Raw genomic sequence first — 26,735 nt, forward strand, 5'->3', positions numbered from 1 at the left:
TTTGATGCTGGCTGTTCCATCTCATTCCCCGAAAAGAAAAGAAAATCGTTTCTCCCCGTCGGGGAATTGAACCCCGGTCTCCCGCGTGACAGGCGGGGATACTCACCACTATACTAACGAGGACCACAATGGCCATGTAGTGCTTCTTGCGGCTGCCGCTGCCGCTGCCGCCGCCGCCGCCCCTCCTCCTGGTAAAGGCACTTAGGGCCACAGGGAAAAGCCAGAGTTAAATTGCAGAGGTGGTCTGAAGCATTCGTGACCTCTGAAACTGTGACAAAGCTGGTGTTGTGCAGGGTGGCCATGAGATGACTTTCCCCAATTGCCATGTACAGCAAACCCGAGCAAACACTTTCTTCTGGAAAGAGCATTACAAGGACTTAAGATGTCCAGCACCAGAGAGGTGCGTGGGTAACTGGGTAGAAAAGAAAGATGTTTCTCCCCGTCGGGGAATCGAACCCCGGTCTCCCGCGTGACAGGCGGGGATACTCACCACTATACTAACGAGGACCACTTGGCATTCCTTTCCTGCTCCTGGTAAAAATACTTAGGGCTTCAGATATTTTCTTTTAATAGAGCTCTCTGCATCACGGCTTAGCGCCTGGCAATGGGATGGCCCTGAGCAGCATGCTTATAATAAGCCACGCTCACTAAATCCACAACCAGCCACGTAATCACCAGCTTATGGTATCAGTGGCCATAAGACACATATTGATTTTCCACAAATAAATGAAGCGTGAGTCTCCACAGAAGGTCCCACCGAGATTTGAACTCGGATCGCTGGATTCAGAGTCCAGAGTGCTAACCATTACACCATGGAACCCCTGGTTGAGTACAGGAGCTAGGAGCTCTGCTTTCTGTTGTACTGAGATGTCCGTAGGTTATGGCCCCCATCCCCTTTAACCCCCTAGGATCCTTTTTTCCACTCCTTTAAAGGTCACAAACACACTTTTTGAAGCTCTGGCACTTTCAGTTGCTTGAACAAAAAAGCCTTTTGGGAGATTTTCTCCATCTGGAAAGAGCATTACAAGGACTTAAGCTGTCCAGCGAGGCGCATGGGTAAGTGGGTTGAAAAGAAAGTCGCTTCTCCCCGTCGGGGAATCGAACCCCGGTCTCCCGCGTGACAGGCGGGGATACTCACCACTATACTAACGAGGACCGCTTGCCACCCTTTTCCTGCCCCTGGTAAAAATACTTAGGGCTGCAGATATTTTCTTTTAATAGAGCTCTCTGCATCACGGGTTAGCGCCTGGCAATGGGATGGCCCTGGGCAGCATGCTTATAATAAGCCACGCTCACTAAATCCACAACCAGCCATGTAATCAGAAGCTTATGGTATCAGTGGCCATAAGAAACATACTGATTTTCCACAAAGAAATGAAGCGTGATTCTCCACAATAGGTTCCACCGAGATTTGAACTCGGATCACTGGATTCAAAGTCCAGAGTGCTAACCATTACACCATGGAACCCCTTGGCCAGTGCAAGCACTCTACACTCTGCTTTCTACAGTACTTAGATGTCCGTAGGTTATGCCCCCGTTCCCTTTCACCCCCTAGGACCAGCCAGTCTATAAACTTTTCCCCAGACGCGGAAGAGGATGCAGAAGAGGATTGCGCTGGCTTCAGCTGCCCACAACAGAGATGGCAACGCTGGAGAAGAAATTTTAAAAGTGAGTATTTCTTCTTGTAGGTAAGTGCGACCCGGGACAGATCAGAGGCTAGCCATTGTGGAATGTACTAGCCCTGACTGTCCCGGGGGTATGTTCACTGAAAAAAAATTTTCGTGCCCGGGAACTCCGCTTTAAGCCCTCAGGATTGTTGTATCTAACCAGGTGACTATGGTTGTGGATGAGGCTGGATGATCCTTTTTTCGACTCCTTTAAAGGTCACAAACACACTTTTTGAAGCTCTGGCACTTTCAGTTGCTTGAACAAAAAAGCCTTTTGGGAGATTTTCTCCATCAGGGGTATGGTGATTTTTCAAAGAGGGATCCAGAAACACCATGACTTGTTTAACATGAAAAGACGGTGAAACTCTCAAGATGAAATGAGGCATGCGGTAGACCGGAGTAGGCCAGAGAGCCCAGTGTGCTCTTCACAGATCACTCCATCTCTCCTAAAGCCCAACACCAGGCTAACATACAGCAGAGTATGCAGCTTTGGCCTTGGAGAGGTCTTTTCGACTCTCTCTCCCCCGGTATGCAACATGTTCAGGAGTTGGTCCCAGGGTAAGTTCTATTGAGATTCAAATCTCTGCACTTTCCACGCTATTAAGAACTGATTGGGCCTTCCCTTGTCATCATCCCATTTTCTCAGGCCTTGATGAGAATTTGTCCAGCAAGAGCATTCCCTTTTCCCAGCTGGGACCTGTCTTTGATGCTGGCTGTTCCATCTCATTCCCCGAAAAGAAAAGAAAATCGTTTCTCCCCGTCGGGGAATTGAACCCCGGTCTCCCGCGTGACAGGCGGGGATACTCACCACTATACTAACGAGGACCACAATGGCCATGTAGTGCTTCTTGCGGCTGCCGCCGCCGCCCCTCCTCCTGGTAAAGGCACTTAGGGCCACAGGGAAAAGCCAGAGTTAAATTGCAGAGGTGGTCTGAAGCATTCGTGACCTCTGAAACTGTGACAAAGCTGGTGTTGTGCAGGGTGGCCATGAGATGACTTTCCCCAATTGCCATGTACAGCAAACCCGAGCAAACACTTTCTTCTGGAAAGAGCATTACAAGGACTTAAGATGTCCAGCACCAGAGAGGTGCGTGGGTAACTGGGTAGAAAAGAAAGATGTTTCTCCCCGTCGGGGAATCGATCCCCAGTCTCCCGCGTGACAGGCGGGGATACTCACCACTATACTAACGAGGACCACTTGGCATTCCTTTCCTGCTCCTGGTAAAAATACTTAGGGCTTCAGATATTTTCTTTTAATAGAGCTCTCTGCATCACGGCTTAGCGCCTGGCAATGGGATGGCCCTGAGCAGCATGCTTATAATAAGCCACGCTCACTAAATCCACAACCAGCCACGTAATCACCAGCTTATGGTATCAGTGGCCATAAGACACATATTGATTTTCCACAAATAAATGAAGCGTGAGTCTCCACAGAAGGTCCCACCGAGATTTGAACTCGGATCGCTGGATTCAGAGTCCAGAGTGCTAACCATTACACCATGGAACCCCTGGTTGAGTACAGGAGCTAGGAGCTCTGCTTTCTGTTGTACTGAGATGTCCGTAGGTTATGGCCCCCATCCCCTTTAACCCCCTAGGATCCTTTTTTCCACTCCTTTAAAGGTCACAAACACACTTTTTGAAGCTCTGGCACTTTCAGTTGCTTGAACAAAAAAGCCTTTTGGGAGATTTTCTCCATCTGGAAAGAGCATTACAAGGACTTAAGCTGTCCAGCGAGGCGCATGGGTAAGTGGGTTGAAAAGAAAGTCGCTTCTCCCCGTCGGGGAATCGAACCCCGGTCTCCCGCGTGACAGGCGGGGATACTCACCACTATACTAACGAGGACCGCTTGCCACCCTTTTCCTGCCCCTGGTAAAAATACTTAGGGCTGCAGATATTTTCTTTTAATAGAGCTCTCTGCATCACGGGTTAGCGCCTGGCAATGGGATGGCCCTGGGCAGCATGCTTATAATAAGCCACGCTCACTAAATCCACAACCAGCCATGTAATCAGAAGCTTATGGTATCAGTGGCCATAAGAAACATACTGATTTTCCACAAAGAAATGAAGCGTGATTCTCCACAATAGGTTCCACCGAGATTTGAACTCGGATCACTGGATTCAAAGTCCAGAGTGCTAACCATTACACCATGGAACCCCTTGGCCAGTGCAAGCACTCTACACTCTGCTTTCTACAGTACTTAGATGTCCGTAGGTTATGCCCCCGTTCCCTTTCACCCCCTAGGACCAGCCAGTCTATAAACTTTTCCCCAGACGCGGAAGAGGATGCAGAAGAGGATTGCGCTGGCTTCAGCTGCCCACAACAGAGATGGCAACGCTGGAGAAGAAATTTTAAAAGTGAGTATTTCTTCTTGTAGGTAAGTGCGACCCGGGACAGATCAGAGGCTAGCCATTGTGGAATGTACTAGCCCTGACTGTCCCGGGGGTATGTTCACTGAAAAAAAATTTTCGTGCCCGGGAACTCCGCTTTAAGCCCTCAGGATTGTTGTATCTAACCAGGTGACTATGGTTGTGGATGAGGCTGGATGATCCTTTTTTCGACTCCTTTAAAGGTCACAAACACACTTTTTGAAGCTCTGGCACTTTCAGTTGCTTGAACAAAAAAGCCTTTTGGGAGATTTTCTCCATCAGGGGTATGGTGATTTTTCAAAGAGGGATCCAGAAACACCATGACTTGTTTAACATGAAAAGACGGTGAAACTCTCAAGATGAAATGAGGCATGCGGTAGACCGGAGTAGGCCAGAGAGCCCAGTGTGCTCTTCACAGATCACTCCATCTCTCCTAAAGCCCAACACCAGGCTAACATACAGCAGAGTATGCAGCTTTGGCCTTGGAGAGGTCTTTTCGACTCTCTCTCCCCCGGTATGCAACATGTTCAGGAGTTGGTCCCAGGGTAAGTTCTATTGAGATTCAAATCTCTGCACTTTCCACGCTATTAAGAACTGATTGGGCCTTCCCTTGTCATCATCCCATTTTCTCAGGCCTTGATGAGAATTTGTCCAGCAAGAGCATTCCCTTTTCCCAGCTGGGACCTGTCTTTGATGCTGGCTGTTCCATCTCATTCCCCGAAAAGAAAAGAAAATCGTTTCTCCCCGTCGGGGAATTGAACCCCGGTCTCCCGCGTGACAGGCGGGGATACTCACCACTATACTAACGAGGACCACAATGGCCATGTAGTGCTTCTTGCGGCTGCCGCCCCTCCTCCTGGTAAAGGCACTTAGGGCCACAGGGAAAAGCCAGAGTTAAATTGCAGAGGTGGTCTGAAGCATTCGTGACCTCTGAAACTGTGACAAAGCTGGTGTTGTGCAGGGTGGCCATGAGATGACTTTCCCCAATTGCCATGTACAGCAAACCCGAGCAAACACTTTCTTCTGGAAAGAGCATTACAAGGACTTAAGATGTCCAGCACCAGAGAGGTGCGTGGGTAACTGGGTAGAAAAGAAAGATGTTTCTCCCCGTCGGGGAATCGAACCCCGGTCTCCCGCGTGACAGGCGGGGATACTCACCACTATACTAACGAGGACCACTTGGCATTCCTTTCCTGCTCCTGGTAAAAATACTTAGGGCTTCAGATATTTTCTTTTAATAGAGCTCTCTGCATCACGGCTTAGCGCCTGGCAATGGGATGGCCCTGAGCAGCATGCTTATAATAAGCCACGCTCACTAAATCCACAACCAGCCACGTAATCACCAGCTTATGGTATCAGTGGCCATAAGACACATATTGATTTTCCACAAATAAATGAAGCGTGAGTCTCCACAGAAGGTCCCACCGAGATTTGAACTCGGATCGCTGGATTCAGAGTCCAGAGTGCTAACCATTACACCATGGAACCCCTGGTTGAGTACAGGAGCTAGGAGCTCTGCTTTCTGTTGTACTGAGATGTCCGTAGGTTATGGCCCCCATCCCCTTTAACCCCCTAGGATCCTTTTTTCCACTCCTTTAAAGGTCACAAACACACTTTTTGAAGCTCTGGCACTTTCAGTTGCTTGAACAAAAAAGCCTTTTGGGAGATTTTCTCCATCTGGAAAGAGCATTACAAGGACTTAAGCTGTCCAGCGAGGCGCATGGGTAAGTGGGTTGAAAAGAAAGTCGCTTCTCCCCGTCGGGGAATCGAACCCCGGTCTCCCGCGTGACAGGCGGGGATACTCACCACTATACTAACGAGGACCGCTTGCCACCCTTTTCCTGCCCCTGGTAAAAATACTTAGGGCTGCAGATATTTTCTTTTAATAGAGCTCTCTGCATCACGGGTTAGCGCCTGGCAATGGGATGGCCCTGGGCAGCATGCTTATAATAAGCCACGCTCACTAAATCCACAACCAGCCATGTAATCAGAAGCTTATGGTATCAGTGGCCATAAGAAACATACTGATTTTCCACAAAGAAATGAAGCGTGATTCTCCACAATAGGTTCCACCGAGATTTGAACTCGGATCACTGGATTCAAAGTCCAGAGTGCTAACCATTACACCATGGAACCCCTTGGCCAGTGCAAGCACTCTACACTCTGCTTTCTACAGTACTTAGATGTCCGTAGGTTATGCCCCCGTTCCCTTTCACCCCCTAGGACCAGCCAGTCTATAAACTTTTCCCCAGACGCGGAAGAGGATGCAGAAGAGGATTGCGCTGGCTTCAGCTGCCCACAACAGAGATGGCAACGCTGGAGAAGAAATTTTAAAAGTGAGTATTTCTTCTTGTAGGTAAGTGCGACCCGGGACAGATCAGAGGCTAGCCATTGTGGAATGTACTAGCCCTGACTGTCCCGGGGGTATGTTCACTGAAAAAAAATTTTCGTGCCCGGGAACTCCGCTTTAAGCCCTCAGGATTGTTGTATCTAACCAGGTGACTATGGTTGTGGATGAGGCTGGATGATCCTTTTTTCGACTCCTTTAAAGGTCACAAACACACTTTTTGAAGCTCTGGCACTTTCAGTTGCTTGAACAAAAAAGCCTTTTGGGAGATTTTCTCCATCAGGGGTATGGTGATTTTTCAAAGAGGGATCCAGAAACACCATGACTTGTTTAACATGAAAAGACGGTGAAACTCTCAAGATGAAATGAGGCATGCGGTAGACCGGAGTAGGCCAGAGAGCCCAGTGTGCTCTTCACAGATCACTCCATCTCTCCTAAAGCCCAACACCAGGCTAACATACAGCAGAGTATGCAGCTTTGGCCTTGGAGAGGTCTTTTCGACTCTCTCTCCCCCGGTATGCAACATGTTCAGGAGTTGGTCCCAGGGTAAGTTCTATTGAGATTCAAATCTCTGCACTTTCCACGCTATTAAGAACTGATTGGGCCTTCCCTTGTCATCATCCCATTTTCTCAGGCCTTGATGAGAATTTGTCCAGCAAGAGCATTCCCTTTTCCCAGCTGGGACCTGTCTTTGATGCTGGCTGTTCCATCTCATTCCCCGAAAAGAAAAGAAAATCGTTTCTCCCCGTCGGGGAATTGAACCCCGGTCTCCCGCGTGACAGGCGGGGATACTCACCACTATACTAACGAGGACCACAATGGCCATGTAGTGCTTCTTGCGGCTGCCGCCGCCGCCCCTCCTCCTGGTAAAGGCACTTAGGGCCACAGGGAAAAGCCAGAGTTAAATTGCAGAGGTGGTCTGAAGCATTCGTGACCTCTGAAACTGTGACAAAGCTGGTGTTGTGCAGGGTGGCCATGAGATGACTTTCCCCAATTGCCATGTACAGCAAACCGGAGCAAACACTTTCTTCTGGAAAGAGCATTACAAGGACTTAAGATGTCCAGCACCAGAGAGGTGCGTGGGTAACTGGGTAGAAAAGAAAGATGTTTCTCCCCGTCGGGGAATCGAACCCCGGTCTCCCGCGTGACAGGCGGGGATACTCACCACTATACTAACGAGGACCACTTGGCATTCCTTTCCTGCTCCTGGTAAAAATACTTAGGGCTTCAGATATTTTCTTTTAATAGAGCTCTCTGCATCACGGCTTAGCGCCTGGCAATGGGATGGCCCTGAGCAGCATGCTTATAATAAGCCACGCTCACTAAATCCACAACCAGCCACGTAATCACCAGCTTATGGTATCAGTGGCCATAAGACACATATTGATTTTCCACAAATAAATGAAGCGTGAGTCTCCACAGAAGGTCCCACCGAGATTTGAACTCGGATCGCTGGATTCAGAGTCCAGAGTGCTAACCATTACACCATGGAACCCCTGGTTGAGTACAGGAGCTAGGAGCTCTGCTTTCTGTTGTACTGAGATGTCCGTAGGTTATGGCCCCCATCCCCTTTAACCCCCTAGGATCCTTTTTTCCACTCCTTTAAAGGTCACAAACACACTTTTTGAAGCTCTGGCACTTTCAGTTGCTTGAACAAAAAAGCCTTTTGGGAGATTTTCTCCATCTGGAAAGAGCATTACAAGGACTTAAGCTGTCCAGCGAGGCGCATGGGTAAGTGGGTTGAAAAGAAAGTCGCTTCTCCCCGTCGGGGAATCGAACCCCGGTCTCCCGCGTGACAGGCGGGGATACTCACCACTATACTAACGAGGACCGCTTGCCACCCTTTTCCTGCCCCTGGTAAAAATACTTAGGGCTGCAGATATTTTCTTTTAATAGAGCTCTCTGCATCACGGGTTAGCGCCTGGCAATGGGATGGCCCTGGGCAGCATGCTTATAATAAGCCACGCTCACTAAATCCACAACCAGCCATGTAATCAGAAGCTTATGGTATCAGTGGCCATAAGAAACATACTGATTTTCCACAAAGAAATGAAGCGTGATTCTCCACAATAGGTTCCACCGAGATTTGAACTCGGATCACTGGATTCAAAGTCCAGAGTGCTAACCATTACACCATGGAACCCCTTGGCCAGTGCAAGCACTCTACACTCTGCTTTCTACAGTACTTAGATGTCCGTAGGTTATGCCCCCGTTCCCTTTCACCCCCTAGGACCAGCCAGTCTATAAACTTTTCCCCAGACGCGGAAGAGGATGCAGAAGAGGATTGCGCTGGCTTCAGCTGCCCACAACAGAGATGGCAACGCTGGAGAAGAAATTTTAAAAGTGAGTATTTCTTCTTGTAGGTAAGTGCGACCCGGGACAGATCAGAGGCTAGCCATTGTGGAATGTACTAGCCCTGACTGTCCCGGGGGTATGTTCACTGAAAAAAAATTTTCGTGCCCGGGAACTCCGCTTTAAGCCCTCAGGATTGTTGTATCTAACCAGGTGACTATGGTTGTGGATGAGGCTGGATGATCCTTTTTTCGACTCCTTTAAAGGTCACAAACACACTTTTTGAAGCTCTGGCACTTTCAGTTGCTTGAACAAAAAAGCCTTTTGGGAGATTTTCTCCATCAGGGGTATGGTGATTTTTCAAAGAGGGATCCAGAAACACCATGACTTGTTTAACATGAAAAGACGGTGAAACTCTCAAGATGAAATGAGGCATGCGGTAGACCGGAGTAGGCCAGAGAGCCCAGTGTGCTCTTCACAGATCACTCCATCTCTCCTAAAGCCCAACACCAGGCTAACATACAGCAGAGTATGCAGCTTTGGCCTTGGAGAGGTCTTTTCGACTCTCTCTCCCCCGGTATGCAACATGTTCAGGAGTTGGTCCCAGGGTAAGTTCTATTGAGATTCAAATCTCTGCACTTTCCACGCTATTAAGAACTGATTGGGCCTTCCCTTGTCATCATCCCATTTGCTCAGGCCTTGATGAGAATTTGTCCAGCAAGAGCATTCCCTTTTCCCAGCTGGGACCTGTCTTTGATGCTGGCTGTTCCATCTCATTCCCCGAAAAGAAAAGAAAATCGTTTCTCCCCGTCGGGGAATTGAACCCCGGTCTCCCGCGTGACAGGCGGGGATACTCACCACTATACTAACGAGGACCACAATGGCCATGTAGTGCTTCTTGCGGCTGCCGCCGCCGCCGCCGCCCCTCCTCCTGGTAAAGGCACTTAGGGCCACAGGGAAAAGCCAGAGTTAAATTGCAGAGGTGGTCTGAAGCATTCGTGACCTCTGAAACTGTGACAAAGCTGGTGTTGTGCAGGGTGGCCATGAGATGACTTTCCCCAATTGCCATGTACAGCAAACCCGAGCAAACACTTTCTTCTGGAAAGAGCATTACAAGGACTTAAGATGTCCAGCACCAGAGAGGTGCGTGGGTAACTGGGTAGAAAAGAAAGATGTTTCTCCCCGTCGGGGAATCGAACCCCGGTCTCCCGCGTGACAGGCGGGGATACTCACCACTATACTAACGAGGACCACTTGGCATTCCTTTCCTGCTCCTGGTAAAAATACTTAGGGCTTCAGATATTTTCTTTTAATAGAGCTCTCTGCATCACGGCTTAGCGCCTGGCAATGGGATGGCCCTGAGCAGCATGCTTATAATTAGCCACGCTCACTAAATCCACAACCAGCCACGTAATCACCAGCTTATGGTATCAGTGGCCATAAGACACATATTGATTTTCCACAAATAAATGAAGCGTGAGTCTCCACAGAAGGTCCCACCGAGATTTGAACTCGGATCGCTGGATTCAGAGTCCAGAGTGCTAACCATTACACCATGGAACCCCTGGTTGAGTACAGGAGCTAGGAGCTCTGCTTTCTGTTGTACTGAGATGTCCGTAGGTTATGGCCCCCATCCCCTTTAACCCCCTAGGATCCTTTTTTCCACTCCTTTAAAGGTCACAAACACACTTTTTGAAGCTCTGGCACTTTCAGTTGCTTGAACAAAAAAGCCTTTTGGGAGATTTTCTCCATCTGGAAAGAGCATTACAAGGACTTAAGCTGTCCAGCGAGGCGCATGGGTAAGTGGGTTGAAAAGAAAGTCGCTTCTCCCCGTCGGGGAATCGAACCCCGGTCTCCCGCGTGACAGGCGGGGATACTCACCACTATACTAACGAGGACCGCTTGCCACCCTTTTCCTGCCCCTGGTAAAAATACTTAGGGCTGCAGATATTTTCTTTTAATAGAGCTCTCTGCATCACGGGTTAGCGCCTGGCAATGGGATGGCCCTGGGCAGCATGCTTATAATAAGCCACGCTCACTAAATCCACAACCAGCCATGTAATCAGAAGCTTATGGTATCAGTGGCCATAAGAAACATACTGATTTTCCACAAAGAAATGAAGCGTGATTCTCCACAATAGGTTCCACCGAGATTTGAACTCGGATCACTGGATTCAAAGTCCAGAGTGCTAACCATTACACCATGGAACCCCTTGGCCAGTGCAAGCACTCTACACTCTGCTTTCTACAGTACTTAGATGTCCGTAGGTTATGCCCCCGTTCCCTTTCACCCCCTAGGACCAGCCAGTCTATAAACTTTTCCCCAGACGCGGAAGAGGATGCAGAAGAGGATTGCGCTGGCTTCAGCTGCCCACAACAGAGATGGCAACGCTGGAGAAGAAATTTTAAAAGTGAGTATTTCTTCTTGTAGGTAAGTGCGACCCGGGACAGATCAGAGGCTAGCCATTGTGGAATGTACTAGCCCTGACTGTCCCGGGGGTATGTTCACTGAAAAAAAATTTTCGTGCCCGGGAACTCCGCTTTAAGCCCTCAGGATTGTTGTATCTAACCAGGTGACTATGGTTGTGGATGAGGCTGGATGATCCTTTTTTCGACTCCTTTAAAGGTCACAAACACACTTTTTGAAGCTCTGGCACTTTCAGTTGCTTGAACAAAAAAGCCTTTTGGGAGATTTTCTCCATCAGGGGTATGGTGATTTTTCAAAGAGGGATCCAGAAACACCATGACTTGTTTAACATGAAAAGACGGTGAAACTCTCAAGATGAAATGAGGCATGCGGTAGACCGGAGTAGGCCAGAGAGCCCAGTGTGCTCTTCACAGATCACTCCATCTCTCCTAAAGCCCAACACCAGGCTAACATACAGCAGAGTATGCAGCTTTGGCCTTGGAGAGGTCTTTTCGACTCTCTCTCCCCCGGTATGCAACATGTTCAGGAGTTGGTCCCAGGGTAAGTTCTATTGAGATTCAAATCTCTGCACTTTCCACGCTATTAAGAACTGATTGGGCCTTCCCTTGTCATCATCCCATTTTCTCAGGCCTTGATGAGAATTTGTCCAGCAAGAGCATTCCCTTTTCCCAGCTGGGACCTGTCTTTGATGCTGGCTGTTCCATCTCATTCCCCGAAAAGAAAAGAAAATCGTTTCTCCCCGTCGGGGAATTGAACCCCGGTCTCCCGCGTGACAGGCGGGGATACTCACCACTATACTAACGAGGACCACAATGGCCATGTAGTGCTTCTTGCGGCTGCCGCCGCCGCCCCTCCTCCTGGTAAAGGCACTTAGGGCCACAGGGAAAAGCCAGAGTTAAATTGCAGAGGTGGTCTGAAGCATTCGTGACCTCTGAAACTGTGACAAAGCTGGTGTTGTGCAGGGTGGCCATGAGATGACTTTCCCCAATTGCCATGTACAGCAAACCCGAGCAAACACTTTCTTCTGGAAAGAGCATTACAAGGACTTAAGATGTCCAGCACCAGAGAGGTGCGTGGGTAACTGGGTAGAAAAGAAAGATGTTTCTCCCCGTCGGGGAATCGAACCCCGGTCTCCCGCGTGACAGGCGGGGATACTCACCACTATACTAACGAGGACCACTTGGCATTCCTTTCCTGCTCCTGGTAAAAATACTTAGGGCTTCAGATATTTTCTTTTAATAGAGCTCTCTGCATCACGGCTTAGCGCCTGGCAATGGGATGGCCCTGAGCAGCATGCTTATAATAAGCCACGCTCACTAAATCCACAACCAGCCACGTAATCACCAGCTTATGGTATCAGTGGCCATAAGACACATATTGATTTTCCACAAATAAATGAAGCGTGAGTCTCCACAGAAGGTCCCACCGAGATTTGAACTCGGATCGCTGGATTCAGAGTCCAGAGTGCTAACCATTACACCATGGAACCCCTGGTTGAGTACAGGAGCTAGGAGCTCTGCTTTCTGTTGTACTGAGATGTCCGTAGGTTATGGCCCCCATCCCCTTTAACCCCCTAGGATCCTTTTTTCCACTCCTTTAAAGGTCACAAACACACTTTTTGAAGCTCTGGCACTTTCAGTTGCTTGAACAAAAAAGCCTTTTGGGAGATTTTCTCCATCTGGAAAGAGCATTACAAGGACTTAAGCTGTCCAGCGAGGCGCATGGGTAAGTGGGTTGAAAAGAAAGTCGCTTCTCCCCGTCGGGGAATCGAACCCCGGTCTCCCGCGTGACAGGCGGGGATACTCACCACTATACTAACGAGGACCGCTTGCCACCCTTTTCCTGCCCCTGGTAAAAATACTTAGGGCTGCAGATATTTTCTTTTAATAGAGCTCTCTGCATCACGGGTTAGCGCCTGGCAATGGGATGGCCCTGGGCAGCATGCTTATAATAAGCCACGCTCACTAAATCCACAACCAGCCATGTAATCAGAAGCTTATGGTATCAGTGGCCATAAGAAACATACTGATTTTCCACAAAGAAATGAAGCGTGATTCTCCACAATAGGTTCCACCGAGATTTGAACTCGGATCACTGGATTCAAAGTCCAGAGTGCTAACCATTACACCATGGAACCCCTTGGCCAGTGCAAGCACTCTACACTCTGCTTTCTACAGTACTTAGATGTCCGTAGGTTATGCCCCCGTTCCCTTTCACCCCCTAGGACCAGCCAGTCTATAAACTTTTCCCCAGACGCGGAAGAGGATGCAGAAGAGGATTGCGCTGGCTTCAGCTGCCCACAACAGAGATGGCAACGCTGGAGAAGAAATTTTAAAAGTGAGTATTTCTTCTTGTAGGTAAGTGCGACCCGGGACAGATCAGAGGCTAGCCATTGTGGAATGTACTAGCCCTGACTGTCCCGGGGGTATGTTCACTGAAAAAAAATTTTCGTGCCCGGGAACTCCGCTTTAAGCCCTCAGGATTGTTGTATCTAACCAGGTGACTATGGTTGTGGATGAGGCTGGATGATCCTTTTTTCGACTCCTTTAAAGGTCACAAACACACTTTTTGAAGCTCTGGCACTTTCAGTTGCTTGAACAAAAAAGCCTTTTGGGAGATTTTCTCCATCAGGGGTATGGTGATTTTTCAAAGAGGGATCCAGAAACACCATGACTTGTTTAACATGAAAAGACGGTGAAACTCTCAAGATGAAATGAGGCATGCGGTAGACCGGAGTAGGCCAGAGAGCCCAGTGTGCTCTTCACAGATCACTCCATCTCTCCTAAAGCCCAACACCAGGCTAACATACAGCAGAGTATGCAGCTTTGGCCTTGGAGAGGTCTTTTCGACTCTCTCTCCCCCGGTATGCAACATGTTCAGGAGTTGGTCCCAGGGTAAGTTCTATTGAGATTCAAATCTCTGCACTTTCCACGCTATTAAGAACTGATTGGGCCTTCCCTTGTCATCATCCCATTTTCTCAGGCCTTGATGAGAATTTGTCCAGCAAGAGCATTCCCTTTTCCCAGCTGGGACCTGTCTTTGATGCTGGCTGTTCCATCTCATTCCCCGAAAAGAAAAGAAAATCGTTTCTCCCCGTCGGGGAATTGAACCCCGGTCTCCCGCGTGACAGGCGGGGATACTCACCACTATACTAACGAGGACCACAATGGCCATGTAGTGCTTCTTGCGGCTGCCGCTGCCGCCGCCGCCCCTCCTCCTGGTAAAGGCACTTAGGGCCACAGGGAAAAGCCAGAGTTAAATTGCAGAGGTGGTCTAAAGCATTCGTGACCTCTGAAACTGTGACAAAGCTGGTGTTGTGCAGGGTGGCCATGAGATGACTTTCCCCAATTGCCATGTACAGCAAACCCGAGCAAACACTTTCTTCTGGAAAGAGCATTACAAGGACTTAAGATGTCCAGCACCAGAGAGGTGCGTGGGTAACTGGGTAGAAAAGAAAGATGTTTCTCCCCGTCGGGGAATCGAACCCCGGTCTCCCGCGTGACAGGCGGGGATACTCACCACTATACTAACGAGGACCACTTGGCATTCCTTTCCTGCTCCTGGTAAAAATACTTAGGGCTTCAGATATTTTCTTTTAATAGAGCTCTCTGCATCACGGCTTAGCGCCTGGCAATGGGATGGCCCTGAGCAGCATGCTTATAATAAGCCACGCTCACTAAATCCACAACCAGCCACGTAATCACCAGCTTATGGTATCAGTGGCCATAAGACACATATTGATTTTCCACAAATAAATGAAGCGTGAGTCTCCACAGAAGGTCCCACCGAGATTTGAACTCGGATCGCTGGATTCAGAGTCCAGAGTGCTAACCATTACACCATGGAACCCCTGGTTGAGTACAGGAGCTAGGAGCTCTGCTTTCTGTTGTACTGAGATGTCCGTAGGTTATGGCCCCCATCCCCTTTAACCCCCTAGGATCCTTTTTTCCACTCCTTTAAAGGTCACAAACACACTTTTTGAAGCTCTGGCACTTTCAGTTGCTTGAACAAAAAAGCCTTTTGGGAGATTTTCTCCATCTGGAAAGAGCATTACAAGGACTTAAGCTGTCCAGCGAGGCGCATGGGTAAGTGGGTTGAAAAGAAAGTCGCTTCTCCCCGTCGGGGAATCGAACCCCGGTCTCCCGCGTGACAGGCGGGGATACTCACCACTATACTAACGAGGACCGCTTGCCACCCTTTTCCTGCCCCTGGTAAAAATACTTAGGGCTGCAGATATTTTCTTTTAATAGAGCTCTCTGCATCACGGGTTAGCGCCTGGCAATGGGATGGCCCTGGGCAGCATGCTTATAATAAGCCACGCTCACTAAATCCACAACCAGCCATGTAATCAGAAGCTTATGGTATCAGTGGCCATAAGAAACATACTGATTTTCCACAAAGAAATGAAGCGTGATTCTCCACAATAGGTTCCACCGAGATTTGAACTCGGATCACTGGATTCAAAGTCCAGAGTGCTAACCATTACACCATGGAACCCCTTGGCCAGTGCAAGCACTCTACACTCTGCTTTCTACAGTACTTAGATGTCCGTAGGTTATGCCCCCGTTCCCTTTCACCCCCTAGGACCAGCCAGTCTATAAACTTTTCCCCAGACGCGGAAGAGGATGCAGAAGAGGATTGCGCTGGCTTCAGCTGCCCACAACAGAGATGGCAACGCTGGAGAAGAAATTTTAAAAGTGAGTATTTCTTCTTGTAGGTAAGTGCGACCCGGGACAGATCAGAGGCTAGCCATTGTGGAATGTACTAGCCCTGACTGTCCCGGGGGTATGTTCACTGAAAAAAAATTTTCGTGCCCGGGAACTCCGCTTTAAGCCCTCAGGATTGTTGTATCTAACCAGGTGACTATGGTTGTGGATGAGGCTGGATGATCCTTTTTTCGACTCCTTTAAAGGTCACAAACACACTTTTTGAAGCTCTGGCACTTTCAGTTGCTTGAACAAAAAAGCCTTTTGGGAGATTTTCTCCATCAGGGGTATGGTGATTTTTCAAAGAGGGATCCAGAAACACCATGACTTGTTTAACATGAAAAGACGGTGAAACTCTCAAGATGAAATGAGGCATGCGGTAGACCGGAGTAGGCCAGAGAGCCCAGTGTGCTCTTCACAGATCACTCCATCTCTCCTAAAGCCCAACACCAGGCTAACATACAGCAGAGTATGCAGCTTTGGCCTTGGAGAGGTCTTTTCGACTCTCTCTCCCCCGGTATGCAACATGTTCAGGAGTTGGTCCCAGGGTAAGTTCTATTGAGATTCAAATCTCTGCACTTTCCACGCTATTAAGAACTGATTGGGCCTTCCCTTGTCATCATCCCATTTGCTCAGGCCTTGATGAGAATTTGTCCAGCAAGAGCATTCCCTTTTCCCAGCTGGGACCTGTCTTTGATGCTGGCTGTTCCATCTCATTCCCCGAAAAGAAAAGAAAATCGTTTCTCCCCGTCGGGGAATTGAACCCCGGTCTCCCGCGTGACAGGCGGGGATACTCACCACTATACTAACGAGGACCACAATGGCCATGTAGTGCTTCTTGCGGCTGCCGCCGCCGCCGCCGCTCCTCCTGGTAAAGGCACTTAGGGCCACAGGGAAAAGCCAGAGTTAAATTGCAGAGGTGGTCTGAAGCATTCGTGACCTCTGAAACTGTGACAAAGCTGGTGTTGTGCAGGGTGGCCATGAGATGACTTTCCCCAATTGCCATGTACAGCAAACCCGAGCAAACACTTTCTTCTGGAAAGAGCATTACAAGGACTTAAGATGTCCAGCACCAGAGAGGTGCGTGGGTAACTGGGTAGAAAAGAAAGATGTTTCTCCCCGTCGGGGAATCGAACCCCGGTCTCCCGCGTGACAGGCGGGGATACTCACCACTATACTAACGAGGACCACTTGGCATTCCTTTCCTGCTCCTGGTAAAAATACTTAGGGCTTCAGATATTTTCTTTTAATAGAGCTCTCTGCATCACGGCTTAGCGCCTGGCAATGGGATGGCCCTGAGCAGCATGCTTATAATAAGCCACGCTCACTAAATCCACAACCAGCCACGTAATCACCAGCTTATGGTATCAGTGGCCATAAGACACATATTGATTTTCCACAAATAAATGAAGCGTGAGTCTCCACAGAAGGTCCCACCGAGATTTGAACTCGGATCGCTGGATTCAGAGTCCAGAGTGCTAACCATTACACCATGGAACCCCTGGTTGAGTACAGGAGCTAGGAGCTAGGAGCTCTGCTTTCTGTTGTACTGAGATGTCCGTAGGTTATGGCCCCCATCCCCTTTAACCCCCTAGGATCCTTTTTTCCACTCCTTTAAAGGTCACAAACACACTTTTTGAAGCTCTGGCACTTTCAGTTGCTTGAACAAAAAAGCCTTTTGGGAGATTTTCTCCATCTGGAAAGAGCATTACAAGGACTTAAGCTGTCCAGCGAGGCGCATGGGTAAGTGGGTTGAAAAGAAAGTCGCTTCTCCCCGTCGGGGAATCGAACCCCGGTCTCCCGCGTGACAGGCGGGGATACTCACCACTATACTAACGAGGACCGCTTGCCACCCTTTTCCTGCCCCTGGTAAAAATACTTAGGGCTGCAGATATTTTCTTTTAATAGAGCTCTCTGCATCACGGGTTAGCGCCTGGCAATGGGATGGCCCTGGGCAGCATGCTTATAATAAGCCACGCTCACTAAATCCACAACCAGCCATGTAATCAGAAGCTTATGGTATCAGTGGCCATAAGAAACATACTGATTTTCCACAAAGAAATGAAGCGTGATTCTCCACAATAGGTTCCACCGAGATTTGAACTCGGATCACTGGATTCAAAGTCCAGAGTGCTAACCATTACACCATGGAACCCCTTGGCCAGTGCAAGCACTCTACACTCTGCTTTCTACAGTACTTAGATGTCCGTAGGTTATGCCCCCGTTCCCTTTCACCCCCTAGGACCAGCCAGTCTATAAACTTTTCCCCAGACGCGGAAGAGGATGCAGAAGAGGATTGCGCTGGCTTCAGCTGCCCACAACAGAGATGGCAACGCTGGAGAAGAAATTTTAAAAGTGAGTATTTCTTCTTGTAGGTAAGTGCGACCCGGGACAGATCAGAGGCTAGCCATTGTGGAATGTACTAGCCCTGACTGTCCCGGGGGTATGTTCACTGAAAAAAAATTTTCGTGCCCGGGAACTCCGCTTTAAGCCCTCAGGATTGTTGTATCTAACCAGGTGACTATGGTTGTGGATGAGGCTGGATGATCCTTTTTTCGACTCCTTTAAAGGTCACAAACACACTTTTTGAAGCTCTGGCACTTTCAGTTGCTTGAACAAAAAAGCCTTTTGGGAGATTTTCTCCATCAGGGGTATGGTGATTTTTCAAAGAGGGATCCAGAAACACCATGACTTGTTTAACATGAAAAGACGGTGAAACTCTCAAGATGAAATGAGGCATGCGGTAGACCGGAGTAGGCCAGAGAGCCCAGTGTGCTCTTCACAGATCACTCCATCTCTCCTAAAGCCCAACACCAGGCTAACATACAGCAGAGTATGCAGCTTTGGCCTTGGAGAGGTCTTTTCGACTCTCTCTCCCCCGGTATGCAACATGTTCAGGAGTTGGTCCCAGGGTAAGTTCTATTGAGATTCAAATCTCTGCACTTTCCACGCTATTAAGAACTGATTGGGCCTTCCCTTGTCATCATCCCATTTGCTCAGGCCTTGATGAGAATTTGTCCAGCAAGAGCATTCCCTTTTCCCAGCTGGGACCTGTCTTTGATGCTGGCTGTTCCATCTCATTCCCCGAAAAGAAAAGAAAATCGTTTCTCCCCGTCGGGGAATTGAACCCCGGTCTCCCGCGTGACAGGCGGGGATACTCACCACTATACTAACGAGGACCACAATGGCCATGTAGTGCTTCTTGCGGCTGCCGCCGCCGCCCCTCCTCCTGGTAAAGGCACTTAGGGCCACAGGGAAAAGCCAGAGTTAAATTGCAGAGGTGGTCTGAAGCATTCGTGACCTCTGAAACTGTGACAAAGCTGGTGTTGTGCAGGGTGGCCATGAGATGACTTTCCCCAATTGCCATGTACAGCAAACCCGAGCAAACACTTTCTTCTGGAAAGAGCATTACAAGGACTTAAGATGTCCAGCACCAGAGAGGTGCGTGGGTAACTGGGTAGAAAAGAAAGATGTTTCTCCCCGTCGGGGAATCGAACCCCGGTCTCCCGCGTGACAGGCGGGGATACTCACCACTATACTAACGAGGACCACTTGGCATTCCTTTCCTGCTCCTGGTAAAAATACTTAGGGCTTCAGATATTTTCTTTTAATAGAGCTCTCTGCATCACGGCTTAGCGCCTGGCAATGGGATGGCCCTGAGCAGCATGCTTATAATAAGCCACGCTCACTAAATCCACAACCAGCCACGTAATCACCAGCTTATGGTATCAGTGGCCATAAGACACATATTGATTTTCCACAAATAAATGAAGCGTGAGTCTCCACAGAAGGTCCCACCGAGATTTGAACTCGGATCGCTGGATTCAGAGTCCAGAGTGCTAACCATTACACCATGGAACCCCTGGTTGAGTACAGGAGCTAGGAGCTCTGCTTTCTGTTGTACTGAGATGTCCGTAGGTTATGGCCCCCATCCCCTTTAACCCCCTAGGATCCTTTTTTCCACTCCTTTAAAGGTCACAAACACACTTTTTGAAGCTCTGGCACTTTCAGTTGCTTGAACAAAAAAGCCTTTTGGGAGATTTTCTCCATCTGGAAAGAGCATTACAAGGACTTAAGCTGTCCAGCGAGGCGCATGGGTAAGTGGGTTGAAAAGAAAGTCGCTTCTCCCCGTCGGGGAATCGAACCCCGGTCTCCCGCGTGACAGGCGGGGATACTCACCACTATACTAACGAGGACCGCTTGCCACCCTTTTCCTGCCCCTGGTAAAAATACTTAGGGCTGCAGATATTTTCTTTTAATAGAGCTCTCTGCATCACGGGTTAGCGCCTGGCAATGGGATGGCCCTGGGCAGCATGCTTATAATAAGCCACGCTCACTAAATCCACAACCAGCCATGTAATCAGAAGCTTATGGTATCAGTGGCCATAAGAAACATACTGATTTTCCACAAAGAAATGAAGCGTGATTCTCCACAATAGGTTCCACCGAGATTTGAACTCGGATCACTGGATTCAAAGTCCAGAGTGCTAACCATTACACCATGGAACCCCTTGGCCAGTGCAAGCACTCTACACTCTGCTTTCTACAGTACTTAGATGTCCGTAGGTTATGCCCCCGTTCCCTTTCACCCCCTAGGACCAGCCAGTCTATAAACTTTTCCCCAGACGCGGAAGAGGATGCAGAAGAGGATTGCGCTGGCTTCAGCTGCCCACAACAGAGATGGCAACGCTGGAGAAGAAATTTTAAAAGTGAGTATTTCTTCTTGTAGGTAAGTGCGACCCGGGACAGATCAGAGGCTAGCCATTGTGGAATGTACTAGCCCTGACTGTCCCGGGGGTATGTTCACTGAAAAAAAATTTTCGTGCCCGGGAACTCCGCTTTAAGCCCTCAGGATTGTTGTATCTAACCAGGTGACTATGGTTGTGGATGAGGCTGGATGATCCTTTTTTCGACTCCTTTAAAGGTCACAAACACACTTTTTGAAGCTCTGGCACTTTCAGTTGCTTGAACAAAAAAGCCTTTTGGGAGATTTTCTCCATCAGGGGTATGGTGATTTTTCAAAGAGGGATCCAGAAACACCATGACTTGTTTAACATGAAAAGACGGTGAAACTCTCAAGATGAAATGAGGCATGCGGTAGACCGGAGTAGGCCAGAGAGCCCAGTGTGCTCTTCACAGATCACTCCATCTCTCCTAAAGCCCAACACCAGGCTAACATACAGCAGAGTATGCAGCTTTGGCCTTGGAGAGGTCTTTTCGACTCTCTCTCCCCCGGTATGCAACATGTTCAGGAGTTGGTCCCAGGGTAAGTTCTATTGAGATTCAAATCTCTGCACTTTCCACGCTATTAAGAACTGATTGGGCCTTCCCTTGTCATCATCCCATTTGCTCAGGCCTTGATGAGAATTTGTCCAGCAAGAGCATTCCCTTTTCCCAGCTGGGACCTGTCTTTGATGCTGGCTGTTCCATCTCATTCCCCGAAAAGAAAAGAAAATCGTTTCTCCCCGTCGGGGAATTGAACCCCGGTCTCCCGCGTGACAGGCGGGGATACTCACCACTATACTAACGAGGACCACAATGGCCATGTAGTGCTTCTTGCGGCTGCCGCCGCCGCCGCCCCTCCTCCTGGTAAAGGCACTTAGGGCCACAGGGAAAAGCCAGAGTTAAATTGCAGAGGTGGTCTGAAGCATTCGTGACCTCTGAAACTGTGACAAAGCTGGTGTTGTGCAGGGTGGCCATGAGATGACTTTCCCCAATTGCCATGTACAGCAAACCCGAGCAAACACTTTCTTCTGGAAAGAGCATTACAAGGACTTAAGATGTCCAGCACCAGAGAGGTGCGTGGGTAACTGGGTAGAAAAGAAAGATGTTTCTCCCCGTCGGGGAATCGAACCCCGGTCTCCCGCGTGACAGGCGGGGATACTCACCACTATACTAACGAGGACCACTTGGCATTCCTTTCCTGCTCCTGGTAAAAATACTTAGGGCTTCAGATATTTTCTTTTAATAGAGCTCTCTGCATCACGGCTTAGCGCCTGGCAATGGGATGGCCCTGAGCAGCATGCTTATAATAAGCCACGCTCACTAAATCCACAACCAGCCACGTAATCACCAGCTTATGGTATCAGTGGCCATAAGACACATATTGATTTTCCACAAATAAATGAAGCGTGAGTCTCCACAGAAGGTCCCACCGAGATTTGAACTCGGATCGCTGGATTCAGAGTCCAGAGTGCTAACCATTACACCATGGAACCCCTGGTTGAGTACAGGAGCTAGGAGCTAGGAGCTCTGCTTTCTGTTGTACTGAGATGTCCGTAGGTTATGGCCCCCATCCCCTTTAACCCCCTAGGATCCTTTTTTCCACTCCTTTAAAGGTCACAAACACACTTTTTGAAGCTCTGGCACTTTCAGTTGCTTGAACAAAAAAGCCTTTTGGGAGATTTTCTCCATCTGGAAAGAGCATTACAAGGACTTAAGCTGTCCAGCGAGGCGCATGGGTAAGTGGGTTGAAAAGAAAGTCGCTTCTCCCCGTCGGGGAATCGAACCCCGGTCTCCCGCGTGACAGGCGGGGATACTCACCACTATACTAACGAGGACCGCTTGCCACCCTTTTCCTGCCCCTGGTAAAAATACTTAGGGCTGCAGATATTTTCTTTTAATAGAGCTCTCTGCATCACGGGTTAGCGCCTGGCAATGGGATGGCCCTGGGCAGCATGCTTATAATAAGCCACGCTCACTAAATCCACAACCAGCCATGTAATCAGAAGCTTATGGTATCAGTGGCCATAAGAAACATACTGATTTTCCACAAAGAAATGAAGCGTGATTCTCCACAATAGGTTCCACCGAGATTTGAACTCGGATCACTGGATTCAAAGTCCAGAGTGCTAACCATTACACCATGGAACCCCTTGGCCAGTGCAAGCACTCTACACTCTGCTTTCTACAGTACTTAGATGTCCGTAGGTTATGCCCCCGTTCCCTTTCACCCCCTAGGACCAGCCAGTCTATAAACTTTTCCCCAGACGCGGAAGAGGATGCAGAAGAGGATTGCGCTGGCTTCAGCTGCCCACAACAGAGATGGCAACGCTGGAGAAGAAATTTTAAAAGTGAGTATTTCTTCTTGTAGGTAAGTGCGACCCGGGACAGATCAGAGGCTAGCCATTGTGGAATGTACTAGCCTTGACTGTCCCGGGGGTATGTTCACTGAAAAAAAATTTTCGTGCCCGGGAACTCCGCTTTAAGCCCTCAGGATTGTTGTATCTAACCAGGTGACTATGGTTGTGGATGAGGCTGGATGATCCTTTTTTCGACTCCTTTAAAGGTCACAAACACACTTTTTGAAGCTCTGGCACTTTCAGTTGCTTGAACAAAAAAGCCTTTTGGGAGATTTTCTCCATCAGGGGTATGGTGATTTTTCAAAGAGGGATCCAGAAACACCATGACTTGTTTAACATGAAAAGACGGTGAAACTCTCAAGATGAAATGAGGCATGCGGTAGACCGGAGTAGGCCAGAGAGCCCAGTGTGCTCTTCACAGATCACTCCATCTCTCCTAAAGCCCAACACCAGGCTAACATACAGCAGAGTATGCAGCTTTGGCCTTGGAGAGGTCTTTTCGACTCTCTCTCCCCCGGTATGCAACATGTTCAGGAGTTGGTCCCAGGGTAAGTTCTATTGAGATTCAAATCTCTGCACTTTCCACGCTATTAAGAACTGATTGGGCCTTCCCTTGTCATCATCCCATTTGCTCAGGCCTTGATGAGAATTTGTCCAGCAAGAGCATTCCCTTTTCCCAGCTGGGACCTGTCTTTGATGCTGGCTGTTCCATCTCATTCCCCGAAAAGAAAAGAAAATCGTTTCTCCCCGTCGGGGAATTGAACCCCGGTCTCCCGCGTGACAGGCGGGGATACTCACCACTATACTAACGAGGACCACAATGGCCATGTAGTGCTTCTTGCGGCTGCCGCCGCCGCCCCTCCTCCTGGTAAAGGCACTTAGGGCCACAGGGAAAAGCCAGAGTTAAATTGCAGAGGTGGTCTGAAGCATTCGTGACCTCTGAAACTGTGACAAAGCTGGTGTTGTGCAGGGTGGCCATGAGATGACTTTCCCCAATTGCCATGTACAGCAAACCCGAGCAAACACTTTCTTCTGGAAAGAGCATTACAAGGACTTAAGATGTCCAGCACCAGAGAGGTGCGTGGGTAACTGGGTAGAAAAGAAAGATGTTTCTCCCCGTCGGGGAATCGAACCCCGGTCTCCCGCGTGACAGGCGGGGATACTCACCACTATACTAACGAGGACCACTTGGCATTCCTTTCCTGCTCCTGGTAAAAATACTTAGGGCTTCAGATATTTTCTTTTAATAGAGCTCTCTGCATCACGGCTTAGCGCCTGGCAATGGGATGGCCCTGAGCAGCATGCTTATAATAAGCCACGCTCACTAAATCCACAACCAGCCACGTAATCACCAGCTTATGGTATCAGTGGCCATAAGACACATATTGATTTTCCACAAATAAATGAAGCGTGAGTCTCCACAGAAGGTCCCACCGAGATTTGAACTCGGATCGCTGGATTCAGAGTCCAGAGTGCTAACCATTACACCATGGAACCCCTGGTTGAGTACAGGAGCTAGGAGCTCTGCTTTCTGTTGTACTGAGATGTCCGTAGGTTATGGCCCCCATCCCCTTTAACCCCCTAGGATCCTTTTTTCCACTCCTTTAAAGGTCACAAACACACTTTTTGAAGCTCTGGCACTTTCAGTTGCTTGAACAAAAAAGCCTTTTGGGAGATTTTCTCCATCTGGAAAGAGCATTACAAGGACTTAAGCTGTCCAGCGAGGCGCATGGGTAAGTGGGTTGAAAAGAAAGTCGCTTCTCCCCGTCGGGGAATCGAACCCCGGTCTCCCGCGTGACAGGCGGGGATACTCACCACTATACTAACGAGGACCGCTTGCCACCCTTTTCCTGCCCCTGGTAAAAATACTTAGGGCTGCAGATATTTTCTTTTAATAGAGCTCTCTGCATCACGGGTTAGCGCCTGGCAATGGGATGGCCCTGGGCAGCATGCTTATAATAAGCCACGCTCACTAAATCCACAACCAGCCATGTAATCAGAAGCTTATGGTATCAGTGGCCATAAGAAACATACTGATTTTCCACAAAGAAATGAAGCGTGATTCTCCACAATAGGTTCCACCGAGATTTGAACTCGGATCACTGGATTCAAAGTCCAGAGTGCTAACCATTACACCATGGAACCCCTTGGCCAGTGCAAGCACTCTACACTCTGCTTTCTACAGTACTTAGATGTCCGTAGGTTATGCCCCCGTTCCCTTTCACCCCCTAGGACCAGCCAGTCTATAAACTTTTCCCCAGACGCGGAAGAGGATGCAGAAGAGGATTGCGCTGGCTTCAGCTGCCCACAACAGAGATGGCAACGCTGGAGAAGAAATTTTAAAAGTGAGTATTTCTTCTTGTAGGTAAGTGCGACCCGGGACAGATCAGAGGCTAGCCATTGTGGAATGTACTAGCCCTGACTGTCCCGGGGGTATGTTCACTGAAAAAAAATTTTCGTGCCCGGGAACTCCGCTTTAAGCCCTCAGGATTGTTGTATCTAACCAGGTGACTATGGTTGTGGATGAGGCTGGATGATCCTTTTTTCGACTCCTTTAAAGGTCACAAACACACTTTTTGAAGCTCTGGCACTTTCAGTTGCTTGAACAAAAAAGCCTTTTGGGAGATTTTCTCCATCAGGGGTATGGTGATTTTTCAAAGAGGGATCCAGAAACACCATGACTTGTTTAACATGAAAAGACGGTGAAACTCTCAAGATGAAATGAGGCATGCGGTAGACCGGAGTAGGCCAGAGAGCCCAGTGTGCTCTTCACAGATCACTCCATCTCTCCTAAAGCCCAACACCAGGCTAACATACAGCAGAGTATGCAGCTTTGGCCTTGGAGAGGTCTTTTCGACTCTCTCTCCCCCGGTATGCAACATGTTCAGGAGTTGGTCCCAGGGTAAGTTCTATTGAGATTCAAATCTCTGCACTTTCCACGCTATTAAGAACTGATTGGGCCTTCCCTTGTCATCATCCCATTTGCTCAGGCCTTGATGAGAATTTGTCCAGCAAGAGCATTCCCTTTTCCCAGCTGGGACCTGTCTTTGATGCTGGCTGTTCCATCTCATTCCCCGAAAAGAAAAGAAAATCGTTTCTCCCCGTCGGGGAATTGAACCCCGGTCTCCCGCGTGACAGGCGGGGATACTCACCACTATACTAACGAGGACCACAATGGCCATGTAGTGCTTCTTGCGGCTGCCGCCGCCGCCCCTCCTCCTGGTAAAGGCACTTAGGGCCACAGGGAAAAGCCAGAGTTAAATTGCAGAGGTGGTCTGAAGCATTCGTGACCTCTGAAACTGTGACAAAGCTGGTGTTGTGCAGGGTGGCCATGAGATGACTTTCCCCAATTGCCATGTACAGCAAACCCGAGCAAACACTTTCTTCTGGAAAGAGCATTACAAGGACTTAAGATGTCCAGCACCAGAGAGGTGCGTGGGTAACTGGGTAGAAAAGAAAGATGTTTCTCCCCGTCGGGGAATCGAACCCCGGTCTCCCGCGTGACAGGCGGGGATACTCACCACTATACTAACGAGGACCACTTGGCATTCCTTTCCTGCTCCTGGTAAAAATACTTAGGGCTTCAGATATTTTCTTTTAATAGAGCTCTCTGCATCACGGCTTAGCGCCTGGCAATGGGATGGCCCTGAGCAGCATGCTTATAATAAGCCACGCTCACTAAATCCACAACCAGCCACGTAATCACCAGCTTATGGTATCAGTGGCCATAAGACACATATTGATTTTCCACAAATAAATGAAGCGTGAGTCTCCACAGAAGGTCCCACCGAGATTTGAACTCGGATCGCTGGATTCAGAGTCCAGAGTGCTAACCATTACACCATG

Source organism: Pelophylax lessonae (genome assembly GCF_965119305.1).
Source record: "Pelophylax lessonae genome assembly, chromosome: 3".
NCBI classification, from domain to species: domain Eukaryota; kingdom Metazoa; phylum Chordata; class Amphibia; order Anura; family Ranidae; genus Pelophylax; species Pelophylax lessonae.